We start from the raw sequence: 14,845 nt of genomic DNA on the forward strand, positions 1-14,845 counted from the left end.
ACTGCAGAATCCAATATACATTATAATTAATTTTAATATGAAATGTATATTAAAATAAAGCAACCTGCCTTAACGAAAGCAAAGAAATACTTATTTAAAGCTGCCATTTAACCTTAGGCTCTATAATTCCCCAGGCATAAGAAACTGTTTTATGTCTCCTCTTCATTATTTAGTTAATTAGTTATATGTTTGTATTATGACACTGTAATATGGGCTTGCTCATGATGCCCTTGCTAACCACAGTGGTTCCATTCACTGCGCCGTAATGGTCTCTGCCAAATTCTCCATGTGTGTTGAAATTAGTGTTAAGGGCAGCTAGGGAAGATGTGCGTGCTTCATGATGGGGCCGAGGCACTGCAAAACCTACACTGACAAGGGGAAGCTAAGGCACAAATAACAACCCTGGTTCATAGGAAACGATGGAGGCTTGGAGTTCTCTTAGCAGAATTCTTGCATTTGAATGACAATGGGTTAATCGAAATGGCAACGCAATCAGAGGGTTATGCTTTTGATTTAATTTGGACGGGGATTTGATCCATTATTATTAAGCTCACATCCTATTCTAGCAGCCACAATGGGAATCAACTCGTCCTATTCAACTTTGAGGAAAGAAGTGCAGTAAGAAGCATGACTATTAAAAAAAAAAAAAAAGGAAGGATTTAATAAAAATGACAATGGGCAATTATTCTCATTAGTTAATGAGGCTGGAATAGCTATCATTACTGCAGATGAATAGCTTAAATAACAGAAAAATATATGAAGTGTCAGGCAGAAGAGGAAGCTGCCAGATGTGGCTGAGGAATCACTGTAGCTGATCCCATGAAAAGCTGCAGTAGGCAACAGTCTGTGCCATTTTAGGGTTTTCTGTGGCAGCCTTTACCTGGGGATCCCACAGCAGTTTAACAGGCATAACCCATCGCTGCTACTGAAAGGCACAACCGAAATGCTTAGTCTTGCCCTTTCCCTTGAGCAGGGATTATCACTCGCGTAATCTTCATGGGGATGAGGCCTCTGTCTGGTTCACCACTAGTCCTCCTGAGTGCTGATGCTTGCACAAGAGAGGGGCCAGGGATTTGGAAGGGAGGAAGAAGACAGGCTCGACCCCTTCAGCAGTGGTGTGGCTCTGTGCTGAATTAAATGGGGGATCACAACATAAAGCATCGTATTACATTCCTGACTGCAACACTACAGACAGAATAAATTATGGCTGCATCGACTCGAGCACTGGAAACTTCAATATTTAGTAGTCTTTTAAAATTAGTACCCTTTTACAGTTCCTTGACATGAAATAATCCTCAGATTTATGTAACAGAGCTGCATGCACTGAATGCCTCAAAACCATCTCAGGGAAAAAAGGTAACGGTTAGTTTGTGTTTGTTTGTTTGTTTATTATAGCCCCCATTGCTCACATATATGAATTTAAACATTATTTTGCACTTCTTTGGTTGTATCCACATGTTCAGCTCTGGTTAGGGATGATCCATATGTAAACTGAGTTTCCTTATTTGCAACAGGCATCATATGGTGGTCAGGAATTGCTCAGCCCTTACAACACTAACATTGTGTGTTATTTTGATGTGTGCTACTTTGCTTCTGGCTCCAACATGCAATTTTTTGGGCATGCTGTTGAGAGCTGGCGCCTGCCTCATTGCACAGCCTTTGAGCACCACTTGTTGCTGGCAGGTCTTTAAAAGCAAGCTTTAGGGGCCAACTGATGACCTGTGCTACAACTTCTGGAAAAAACTACTCTTTTGTCTAGTTTTGAGTCAGGCTGAAGGGAAGAGATTTAGATCCTGTCTTTCCTTGTTGAGTTGCTTAGGTAAGTGTACATACCACACCTACCCAAAAGGTGATTCCTCTTCTCATTGAAGACCAACCCAGTGCCCTCAAAGAGACAGAATCCATCCCTGGGGGTCTGAAGGCTAAGTTGCTGAGCCATAAAAATTGATGTTCTTCCATGTCTTCACATACAGACTAAATGAACTGTTTTCAGTGTGTCAGCTCAGATAAAACTGAGGCTCTTAATTCTGTCACTTTTATCTGTATAGGTCCCTTTTTTCATTATAAACACCTTCAAGACTGTTCTTTTTGAGTTACCAAGAAAAGTCTCAGAGTAGTTTGTCTTCTGGAGATATCTTAAGTAAAGACATGATTTATATATCTACATGGGGTATATAGAAAAAGCTTATGGATATATATACATGTACATATCTCAAAGAATTTTTTCTTCAATGCCAGTGTACAGTGAGATAGCCACTAAGACTACTGGCTAGATCTATTCCACTTGAGAGGGACTTTTTAAATTAAAAAACAAACCACAAAAACCACCAAAGCAGTGTTGGAAATTCAATTGTACTCTCATACTTTGTGTGGACCTTACTCTTATTTACTCAACTCCGTGTTTCGGTGGCTTATTTGATTTACTGCATTAAGGAGAGCACTAAGTAAACAGAGAAAAAATATCTCCTGAAATGGCAGACAAGGTGTGCTTGCACAAGAGCTCTACAACGTCTTCAACTTCACTACCTGCTCATATTATTATAGATTTCTTGTAAAAACAGCTGCAAAATGTAATTTCAGAAGGTACACCAACACCTCCTTTTGCCCTTTGGGACTTGTTTTATATCTGCTCTGGTGTTGGGAGCAATGGGTGAGGCCCATCTAAGGAAACAATGAAAACAGCAATCCTACCTGTTAATCTGGTTTTCCTATGTTTCCCTTTATTAATCCAGAAATGTTTCACTTTGGTTTACACACTGAAGGAGAACTGTTTTTTTTTTTTTTTTAAGTTTGCCTTCCTAAAGTACTACTTTGCAATGATACCAGCTGCTCATTTTATTTTATTTTTATTTTATTTTATTTTATTTTATTTTATTTTATTTTATTTTATTTTATTACAGGTTTATTTTTTTTTCCTTTGCTATGAAAGGGTGAATCTTGAAGAGCACCTGTAAAGAAGAGTTAAAGAAACCAATTTAACAGGAAGAAATTACCAATTTGTGATTTCCTTGAGAAAGAAAATCTGGACAGACAAAGATTATACTCATTATTATGAAGCTCTTTTCAGTCACAAAGGCATTAGAAAAGGTATTTATAGCTGACCTTTGAAGATTCATAATTCCTTTCAGTGGAGAACTATAGAATTTTACACTAAATGTTTTATTACATCCTCATAGCTAAAAATGACACATGCTATTTTTGATAGAAGTTATAAAAGATATTTAGAAGACCGTTCAAACAATATCAAAATATGCTTACAATTTCCATTGCTTAAAAAGTTGACATGATCTTTGAGGATATTTTTAGTTGATAGAGTAGAAGGCAAAATATTATAAATAAATAAATATCTATTGTATATGTCTGAACTTGAACTTCGTACTTTTGCTGTACAAGATAATTTTTTTTCCTGTTTTATTGAGGGAAGAGAAGTCTTCAAAGCTCGAAGAAAAAGAGTATGGAAGGAGAAAGCTATGAAATATTTTTTTTTCTTAATAACAGTAAAACATTATAGCCTCTTTGGTTTAAGAAGCACTGTGAAAAATTGTTTTTTCAAAGGTGAACTTTCTTTCTTTCTTTTTTAATATATTTTTTATTTTTCTGTAGCCAAACCTGCTTTTCTAAATACATGTTTGAAGTAGATCACCATGCTACAATTCTGCAAATTGAGCAAGTTTACTCACATTAACTAAACCCCTTAAGTATCAACTGGGTTACTCAATATAGTTAATTTTATAGCCACAAGGTTATAATAATGTTTTATCAATCTCCCACATGTTTTCACCTCTTAGCTGAGGTAGCTAAAGAGTGAAAAAAACACACCCCAAAGCATTAGATTTACTAGATGCCTTAGGAAGTTTCAGTACATAAATGATAGGTACTTTATTAGCTGCTTAGAGGTATTTATCTTCCATAATATATAGAAATAATATTTTAAAAAATGAAAAGAATCCTGAAGGATTTTATAGTAAAATGGTAACTTCCTGTTAATTATTCTTAATGTAAAGTACTGAAATTATTTCAATTTATTTTTTGCTTTCTTTTCCGCCAAAATGTCTACTAAAATGAAATTCCGAACAAACACTGTCTCCAGTTCTTGAAGTCAAGTAAATACATTTTAGTAGCAATCTTGAACTGCAAGTTGCAGTGGAATTAACTCCCCCTTTTCTTTTCCTCTGTGTGGTCAGAAGACTGCAGAATAAAACACCTATGATTTACAACTAAAAATTGTTTTTTCAGTTCCATCATCTTCTGAAGAATTATTATTTTTTAAATATGTGAATATTAAATTGTGAAACTAAGTATGTTTAGTCTACTTGAAGGTCTGCTTGAACCTTCCATATAACATCAACTATGGAGCTGAAAAATACTACTGTATTTCTACTTTCTCTTTTGTCATCTGGAAATTGCAGAAAATTAATCATCAGAGTATTTCCTAATAAATAAATAATAATAATAATAAAAAAATCTGTCATTGAAATGTATCTATTTTTTTTTTCTTTTTTCTTTTTTTCCTGTAGCTTTTCTACGGGATTGTTAAAGTGCTGTAGTTAATGAGAGAATTGCAATTTTGGCATACTTATTTTTTTCCAATATTGGCAGCTTTCTGAAAGGTAAATTTGCAGGCAAGAACAAACAAACAAAAATTACTTTCTGTAAAACTACAAAAAACAACAGTAGAGGTGCTAACATTTCCTGGTGGTGCATACATCTCCGCTAGAAATCACAGCACAAGATGATATAGCTTGGGAAAATTGGTTGAAATGTGTCCTGTAGGTTCTTGTGGTCATAACTGAAATGCACAAAATCCACTTAGCTCTTTTAGGACTGAAAAAATAAAAATAAAAATTCAAACATGCCTTAAAAGAGGTTTACATGGGTGTGTGCAAACTGTGGGGCTGTGAAGATGTTCCCTTGTCTTTTGACAGAACTGTTGCTCCTACTGCTTTTACATCTGTCTCAGTGTTGATATAGATTTCAATGAGGAATAAAGTGTTCAGCTCAGAAAGGTAATTAATCCCTGTAAGCAATGTGCTTTGTCTTTATTAGAAGAAGATGTAGAAAGACATGATAGTTGCTTTTAGGAAGTATATTCCTGGTACATCTTGAAAAAGAAGATGCACTGGGGGAAAGAGAGAGCATGGCAGAAGCTCAGCAGGCAGATAGACCCGAATTTGTGTCCCTTCTTAAACCAAGACAGTGCAACTCCAGCAATTTCCTGCTAGCCAGACAGCATATACGTGGCCTATGTATCAGCCTCTGCATGAGCTGCTACATGACCAGACAAATGAGTAGGCTGCACGGAAGAGATTTAAGAGTTAGGTCTATGAATGGGGACTGCTGTTGTGTTTGGCTACTAAAAATGAGTTTCAAAAGCTACTTGTAAGGGATAAGACCTAGATGTGCTCCTGGGTGCAGAAGCATGTTCTGGCTGTGTCCCCACTCCCTGTCCAAATCTTTTCCCTGTATCTGCATGGGGCCATGATGTAGTCCAGCCACATCTTTCATCTGGGTGATCAGGCAGACCTGACACACCTGCCTCCTTCCTGCATGGTTCAGCCAGTGCTATAGGAACCCTTTATACAAGATGTAGATCAGTGTAGTTGGTGGCTTCTTACGCGCTTGGGCCGAGGTCAGAGGGTGCAGGACCTCTGAATCAAGGCAGTTCAATTAACATATTTTTTTACCTCTCTTTTGAACCCCCTTAATCATTTGAAGTTTAGATCCCAGGTGTCTTTCATATGGCTTGTACCTGAGAGTTTATTAATATTCAATTATGAATGTACAAATAATAACTAAATTGAGACCCAACTGAAAAATCTGATAAAAGAAAAAAGTCATGTGAACAACAAAAAAAAACAACAACACACACACAAAAAAAACCAACCACACCAAAAGTCAAGCGAACGGTAAAACTCTTGATGTGCTAATGTTCTCCTCTTCCTCTATTTTTTTCTAACTCCTGAATCCCATCCATCTCTTCCCTTCAACCCATTTGGCCGGTCATGTAGCAGCTTATACCCAGTCTGATATGCTGTCTGGTTAGCAGGAAACTGCTGGAGTTGCACTGCCTCATAAAGAGGGACTTGAACTGGGGTCTATCTTTTCCAAACAGAAGTCAGTTTTCAGACACATTTGCAGAAATTTGCATTTTTTTATTTGAAAGTGGTCAATGGGATGAAAATGTATCAGAAGACAGAGGGGTCAGATGAAAACTGGGCACTGCTGTTACATATATGTCATTTACTTATCAAATCAGAATAAAATGGATGTGAGAGGGCACAGAATAGAGATTGGAACATACAAAAAGGTTCTTAGGGGACAAAAAAAGCAAAACATTATTAGCTTTTTAAAAATTATTTTGTGTTGTTCAGGTCAGGGAAAATAGCTCAATTGACTTGAAATTAATCCTATGTTTTCTGGGCTATTTCTCATTTTATAAATTGCTTCTGTTCCAAAACAAATATATAGTTCTTAAACAAAAAAAAATATTTTAGAAAATGTCAAAGTTTTCTGATGTATTCAATTTTTTCCTCTACTTTTGAAGTTTAGTTTTTCAATGTATCTGCTATTTATTCAGTTTTCTTAATTAACTTCCTGTAGAATTTAGTTTTGATACTGTAGGTGGTATAATAATTGTTTCAGACATTACATTATCCATGGAAAGATCATTTACTTGGACACCTTCTGGTGATTTATGAAACATATGTTTGTGTTAACAATGTCCTTTGACTTTATCTTAAAAGAGTAATTTTCTGCTTATTTAGTGACTAGATCTCTGAAATCTTCCAGTCTCTTGTTTGCTATGATTTACCTTGATCTGGCCTCTTAACCCAACCTGTCTCTTCTGTTCTTCCACTGCTCATCTGTCTGTTGGCAGAGACAGAGAGATATGAAAAGCAAGAAGATTGAATTAGCCATGACCATGGAAAGTAGGTCAGAAAGCGGTGATAGATTTATAGTGTTTTTCGGTCTGAAAGCTATTCGGCTGTAAAAACCTTTGTGTGTTAGTTTTTGGGCTGATTTTTTTTTTTTTTAGTCAAAAACCAACCCCCACATTTGATTGCTGATTTTTTTTTTGACTCTTTCATTTCCTATAACTCTATGAAATCATCACGTATGGTTGTATTGTGTTTACAATGGGTAAAATATACATAATTTCCCCTCACGTGCACTGATGATGTTATTCCTGAGAGATCGTGTTGTCAGTTCATTACCTGCTAAACCAAATACCTTTCAGTCTTTTCTCTTGAAACGATTTTAAATGTAAAAACCATCATGTTTTTTCTGTCTGTGAATTCCTATTACAACTGATGATACAAATTTGAAAAGCAATCATTTAATGAGGAAAGGTGAAGTTTTTAATTTAACCTTGAGAGGTTTCAACAACCCTTTTCTTCCCTAATGCCTTCTCCCTCTGATCTGAAAGGCTTCAGCAGGCTTTGGTAGCTATGTTTTTATGCATGGTCTTTCACTAGAGAATTAGCAGGGCTACTTAGGAAAACAGCACAAATAAATAGCTCTCACAGTTGGAAGACTAATGGCATACAGTGAACAATCATTAAATAAAAAAAAAAAAATAAAAAAATCCAGAGTCAGGATAACAGCTGAAAGAAACAAAGACAGTCTAATCTGTAACTTCTGGTTATTTGAAAGGATTGGTGTCCCAAACTTTCCTACAAATCTACTTAGAAATAGGCATCCAAAGCATCAATTAAGCACTGAAATAAATTCCACGTTTCTCAGTGTTAGAAGAACCAGCTCTGATTCTCCATGCTGAATAACCACTTCAGGCTTGATTTGTTTCCACTGTCACAAGCGATATTTCCTTGGCACTGCAAACTGTAAAACTGGGAAATTGCTATCATTAAGTAATCGTGCTGTGTCTGTGACCAAGGCAGTCAGTTTCTAACCTGCTCCAGTCCCGTGGATTACTGACACGTGTCGTGCCAGCTCCAGTGATGTGAGCATTGTCTGCTCGGATTTGGACAAAGACCATCATTGGCTTCGCTCAGGATAAATAAACAATCATTGGTCTGCCCTGGATTCAAAAGGAGAATGCACACAAGGCGATTTCTGTCTCTTTTAAGCCACATTTTAAGAAACTGAGATATTTTAAAATGACAGCAAAAAAAGTGGAATGGCTCCTGCTTTATTCCTGGAAGGTCTGTGCTCTGTCCCTGAGCTTGTTACCCGGGGAACCGAGGCACCAGGCATCTCTGCTGGGCACCTGCTCAGGCTGCCAGGTAGTTGGCAGAATTTAGGGTGGTGTCTTTAATATTGCTTGAAAGTTCTGAAATTTTATTTTATTATTGTTATTATTATCTTAAAATCTGCGTGAGAGGTTAAAGTTGGCTGCTTTCAAGTTGATTGCAACTGAAGAGTATATTTAGGAGTGTGGTTAGAGAAGGTCAGCTGGGGGGGTTGCAGGCTGCATTGGGTCAGTCACTGTGAGTGCTTGAAAGTGCACTGAAGCTTTCCTGATTGCTCCAAAAAGTTATTTAAATGTTACGTCCAGAATGCAAGTAGCAAAGAAGGCATAGCTGCAGCCTTCACTCCACATGTTGTAGAATATATAGACATTATGTACATCTGCCAGTTTATAAGAAGCTCGGAGAACAAATGATACAGGGGTCGTGTGGCAGTGAGCTTTTGCTGGGAGGCCTCAGAATGGCCGAGTACCCTTTGCTTGTGGCACTTGTTCCCATGCCATTATTAATATTTACAAAAGGCGGCACCTACAAGTTTCAGACTTTATAGGAGGCAAAGTCTTTGGGAGGCAAACCTGTGACCCAGCTCAGAGGAATTCACCTGTACTACTCATAATCTTATCATGTAACTAAGAAATACTGTTTAAACATTTTTTTTTAAGCTTTGCTAATTTGTTTAGGTAGAACTTTTGTCTTTCAGTCTGTGAAGCTATGGTACTGTAACACTGTAAAAAACAACTGAACATGTATACTGGAGTTGACACAGTGGATCACACTTGTAGCCAGACTTCTCCCGGTATCCAGTGACCAGTAGCACAGGTTGAAGAAGATGGTACCCAAACATCTCCAACAAGCAGCTGCAGAAAAATCTGACCAGGAATTAAATGCAATCCTAACTGCTACTATGCAATAATTGGCTTAAACCATGAGTTTATTTTTTTCCTAGGTCTTTCAGCTGGAAGTTTTAAAATAGCTTTAATTACTATGTATTAGAAATCTTACCCCCCAAACATCTAATCCTTCCTCAGATTTTAAACTGTACTACCTGTTTTAATGATCTCCACTGATTGTCTTTTGACAATTTTAATTTTGTCATTCTTCTGTTCAAGAAACACTTTTTTACTTAGTGACTGGTATTTCCTCTTTGAGGAAAAAAGAAACAAACAATCAAGCACAACAACACTTAACCTGTAAATCTGAAGAGATCTGTGAGAGACAAACCACAACTTCTGACTTCAGAGGGAAAAAAATGGTGTGTGTAAGGCAATTAGAAATCTGCTTTCCTGTCCTGTCCCAAGAAATCCCTAGCAAAATCTGCAGTATGGTTTGACTGTTTATGTTCTGCCTTTCTAGATCAGCCTGTGCTTCCTACTGTAAGATGCAAAACTTCAAAAGGGATTAAAAGGATTATCACTAAAAATGTACATTTTGATTTTATGACTGATGACTCTCTAAATAGGATGTTTACAGCAAATGCTTTAAAATTTTGGGGAGAGACTGGAATCCCAGAATTCTACTGCAGTAATCTACAAGTTTCCAGTTATGCTCTTTTACAAGACCATACGTTCAGAACAGGATGACCTAGCAGTGAATATTTCCAGACCTGACCTAAAATACTTAAAAATCTAATACCTAATGAAGGAACAGGATAAAGAAGGAATTTACATATATCTATATACATGTAAGAAGTTGTTGAAAGCCTCACACAAATACCAAATAATAGATAAACTAGGTGAATAACAAAGTATAAAACTATAAAAATGTAATAAAACACATTTTTCCAAAATACTGCATAAAAATTCATGTTAGCATGTGTATGGATGGGAAAGGGTGGGGAAGGAGAGGAATAAAGATTTTATTGGCACTTCTAAGAATGAGTTGTGTAACTCCTTTGTGAGGAACATAGTCTTCCCAGAATCATGTCTATAAAACCTTTTATCATTATGTGTCCTGTACCTATTTGATGATCTTTTCGTGTCATTTTAGTTACATAAAATAGAAAAAGGCAGATGCAAAATAGGGTGATCTAACTGTTCCACAAATTACACAATAGTTACACACTAGTTATACAAGCTTTGGATTAGCGGTTTTATATAATTCATTGCTAGAGCCTGATTTGAGTTTCAAAGAAAGTCAATTTCAAATCAACCTGTAAAGAGATATGTCTGTTTAGAAGAGCAACTGACAAATTGTCAGTTTAGCTGAAGAGCTAAGAAAATGCAAACCAGCTTTGGCCCATACTTTAGAAGGGACTTTCAATGGACAACAAATGCCCAATGAACCTTGCCCTGCAGGAGCTTGTTTTCTGAAAAGGAGTTTGGGGCTTCCTGAAAATCAAAAGCTCATGAAATATTTCAGCTTATGCATCTGAAGATGAAGGACCAGATTTTTAACTTTTTTTTTTTTTTTCCCCATTTCTCTTTGCCCATTGCATTTTAGGGGGGACAAAAAAGGTGTGGGTTCCACAAGTGCCATAACTGCATTGTTGCTTTCAGCAGGCACATTAGGAACTTCCACATTGCTGAAGAAAATGCCTAACTGGTATTTTGAAATATGAAACAACATTTTTACTTTGAATCGTTGTATATTTCAGCTGTTGCTCATAGGTTTATAGAGAATATAGATAATAAGCTATCAGATGGTCATACTGGTTTTCCAAATCCTCTTCCCTGACTAGAGTTTTGGAGAAAACACTGTGCTCCAGGAAGGTGCAAATACACTCTAAAATAAGCATGAACTTGGGCTACACATAAAAGATTTCCTGGTTCAGGAACTAGAAGAAGATTCTCTGAGAGGTCATCAATTGTGAAATGTATTGTGAAGAGACAAGAAAGCCAAAATTTGAAGTATTTCTTATGGGATATAGTAGTGACAATTTTTCTTCTACCTTCCTCTTCTTCCTCCTCTTCCTCTTCTTCTTCTTTTCTTCTTCTTCTTCTTTTCTCCCTTTTAATTTTATTTTTATTTTCTCTGAAGAAAACAGCCAAGGCTTTTCCATCCGTCTAGACCTTTCTTGATGAAAAGAACAGAATTGATGCTGAGGAAAGCCTGCAAGATAATGCAGGCCAGATTTGAAAATCTGTGACTAGGCAGTATCTGGACTGAGGTGAGAGCTTCAGTGAAAATGCTTCACCCAGGAAAGATCTGGGATGAAGAAAGGCAATCCAGGTGACTGCACTAGGGATTCAACCATTTTTAGAGTTTGTAACATTACTGAGTAAGAGTAAAGGCATGAAAGATTCTTTTTCTGCAGGGAACAGTGAGTTTATGGCCTTAAACATTGCGTTAGTGCTGTGTTATTGGGGTTTGGCATGCTTAGCTGTCCATAGACACTCTCTTATGGTGCTGTCACTCTTTGGGACTCATTGGTAGGTTGTTCTGATGAAGTTTTATTGGTTTATGTGCAGATTGTTTTCTGCTAATGTATTTACTTTGTGTCTGACCTAAAGGTGGTTAGGAGAAAAGATCTGGTCCCAAACATTTGGAGGCACTAACCAGCTTCCCCATTTTGCTTGTGGAACCGTGTAATAACAAGGCCATAATTCTAATTCTGTTTGAGAAGATGTAATCTAAAAGCATTGGATATATGAGCTTAAGCAATATGCTGATTAATATGAACTAACATTTCCATGTGTAGCTGGTGGTACTTCATTCTTCTCAAGAACCTTTCACAGGTGTACAGGATGAATATACCATACCAAATTTAGACAAGTGCCATCAGATGTTTGAATATACCTTAAGTAACTACAAGAACAAATTAAACATCTACATAAAGCAGTAAACCCCTTTTGAACATAAAAATGAGTGCTATTAGCAGCTGGAATTTGCATAGAACCTTTTAAATTTAAAACCACTTTTGCTGCACTCAGAAACTGGCAACATATGGTGGTGGAGCACAGAAACAAGCTATATTTAGTCCTGTATGACAGGTGTAAAAACAAATGTTTAGATTAAAGAGGATTCACATTTTGCTGATGCCATATTCTGAAACATGCATTTTTCCAGAAGTGAAATTCTTGTAGATTTGTCTTTGGCTACTGAATATTTTCTTACTTATAAGCAGAGAAATTCTAATTTTCTTTGCTGTACATGTTCTTATTCACAATGTAGAAATAATTAAAAGTCTATTGAGAGCTTCTACAAGAATGTGGTGGTGATACAGAGCTCAATTTTTGCCTGCAGAGCTTAACAGTGGCTTTATTGAAGGTAGTTCAAAACCTCCATGTTTCCAAATTAATTAGATGACCATTATAATTGTAATGGAAGAAAGTAGAAGCAATTAGAATACGTGTGTGTGTATATATACATACATATATATATATATATAAAATCTGTGGTAGCATGGCTTAAATGTAAATTCTGTAGGCAAGTACTGTGGAAAGTCCACGATGTAAAAAGGAAGGAATGGACATAGGATCATTTTTGTGCTTTATTGGGACAAAAGCCTTTTTTGGTAGCACACTCAAGTGGAGTGCACTTGTCCCTGCTTGACACTGGGCTCAGAGGCTGTATTCTGGCCAGGACATAATTCCTTATTTTAACACTGGATCAAAGCACTATTAAGAATTCAGACTGCAGTTTTATCTAGCAAGGAAGAGAACAAGGCATTCAGGATTGTTACATTGGGGCACGTCGTGCAGTTCCAAGTGCTCTACAACTGTGGAACAGATCTGTACATAGCCAGGCTACATTTTGGTTTCAGAGCCCATAATGTACATTTGAGTCACTTCTTTCAAAAGTGTGACTTCAACTATGGCAGCCTGAAATCAGTATTTCAGTTACATGAAAGCTACTAGTTATATTTCATGGCTTCATTGTGAGAGCTAAAGCCTTAAAACCCTCTATCTTTACTGAAAGTTCTTTGGCTTGTGGAAAGAGTGGCCAAGAAATTGTCAGCAATCAAACTCCGGTGCAAGCAATGTATTGTGATTTCCATTGTATATTAACAGTGGGGTGCAGTCTTGAATCTGGAGTTTGGATTTTGTGTTTTTCAGGTAGCCTTGAAAAGGTTTCTTCAACTAAATGGGACAACTCAGCTGGTCTGCAGAGTGATCTTTCTTAATTTCAGTGTGAGCTGGTAATCGTTTTCCATGTGTAGGTTTGGGCCCTCTACTGAACGTGAAAATTGCAACAACAACTACAACAATAACAAGGGCATGAATATGTTTGGTTTAGAAATTCCTTGAGTTTGGTGGTGGGTGGTAAAGAAAGGCTGCATTTGTCTGCACATATCACTAGAAAAACCACAAACCACACTGCTGATGGTTACCATCACCTGCCAGCACTGCAGGGCTTATGGGCTCTGCCAGAAGCTGCTGCTCACTGCCCCAGGGTCTACATCTAATCCTCTCTCTTAGTGACCAGAGTTGCCCAGCCACAAAGACCAGCTGAAGTGGTTCAAGACTGGCCTGGTTCACCTCTTGCATTTCTTCATTAAGGCTACACAGCAACTAAAAACCATGAAGAGTAGTTTGCTGCTTCATCAGCAGCACTATGATGTTGACTGTCCAGCATCTTGAATCTAAATTACACCTCTCCTTCATATACGTCTAATCAGTTCCTTAGACAAAAATCCTATAGATTATAATTTTCATCATGTGCCTTTTTAATTGGTTAATTACTTTATTCATATGCAAAGCATGTACACAAGAACTAGCACCACATGCTCAGTACAAGCTATATATGTTTGAAAGCTATTTTTTTTTTTTTCCTGAGGCTGCATGTCTTTCTCTGCACATTGCCACAAGCAAACTTCCATTTGTTCTTCAGTGGACTATGGACATCTTTCTTGCCAGTCCCCACTTCATTTGCACAGCTACAGTAATTAGACATTGTAATTTTCACATCTTCATAGGATTGCGTTGATGACCTTTGCCCAGTTTTTCCTGAGCATTCATTTGGTCAACAGGAAGCTTTTTACACTTGAGAAGTAAGCTGGCTGAGATAGGGACTTTTCATCACATAGGTGTACAGTGCTTAGCACAGTCCTCAATCCGGAGCTGGTGGAGCTCTGCTTTTGAAGTATTTCAAAGTATCTGAAACTGGCAGCAGAATTTAACACTTCTAGTTTATGTCAACTTGGCATCATCAATCTGTTTCAGTATTTGCCTGAGAGCTGTTTAAAGATCTGTAATAATCAACAAATTTCTATCATTAGAGAGCTGAGACTATGGCATTTAATTACAAAATAGCAGCATGAGCTTATGATTTAAGCAGCTATCACTTAGAAATAAGCATGCTGTTTCTGATTCCTTTTCCAGAATATGCCCATCTATTGCGATTTGCATTCAAAATAAGTGATTTGTAAGTTAGAGGTTCTTTAAATTGAAATACCTGTTAATGCCACATATTCATTTTGTGCAATTAAAAGTTCACAGTGACATACTTCACAAGAGATAAGTACTAGAAATAAATAAAAAGTCTGGTTTTACACAAACAGGAAGGACTCTGTTCTGCTCTGTAAGCCACACCATACCTCCCTGTAGTGAATTTGGTATTTCTGTATTTGCACATCACAGTGAAAATCAGGGTCCTAATGACAACTGATTATTATTGTATGTACTATAATTAAATTATAGACAGCTTCCATTTTCTACTTGTCTCATTGCACGTGGGAATAGAGTTGTATTTAATAATTC

Source organism: Anser cygnoides, chromosome 4, assembly GCF_040182565.1.
Source record: "Anser cygnoides isolate HZ-2024a breed goose chromosome 4, Taihu_goose_T2T_genome, whole genome shotgun sequence".
In the NCBI taxonomy this organism is placed as follows: domain Eukaryota; kingdom Metazoa; phylum Chordata; class Aves; order Anseriformes; family Anatidae; genus Anser; species Anser cygnoides.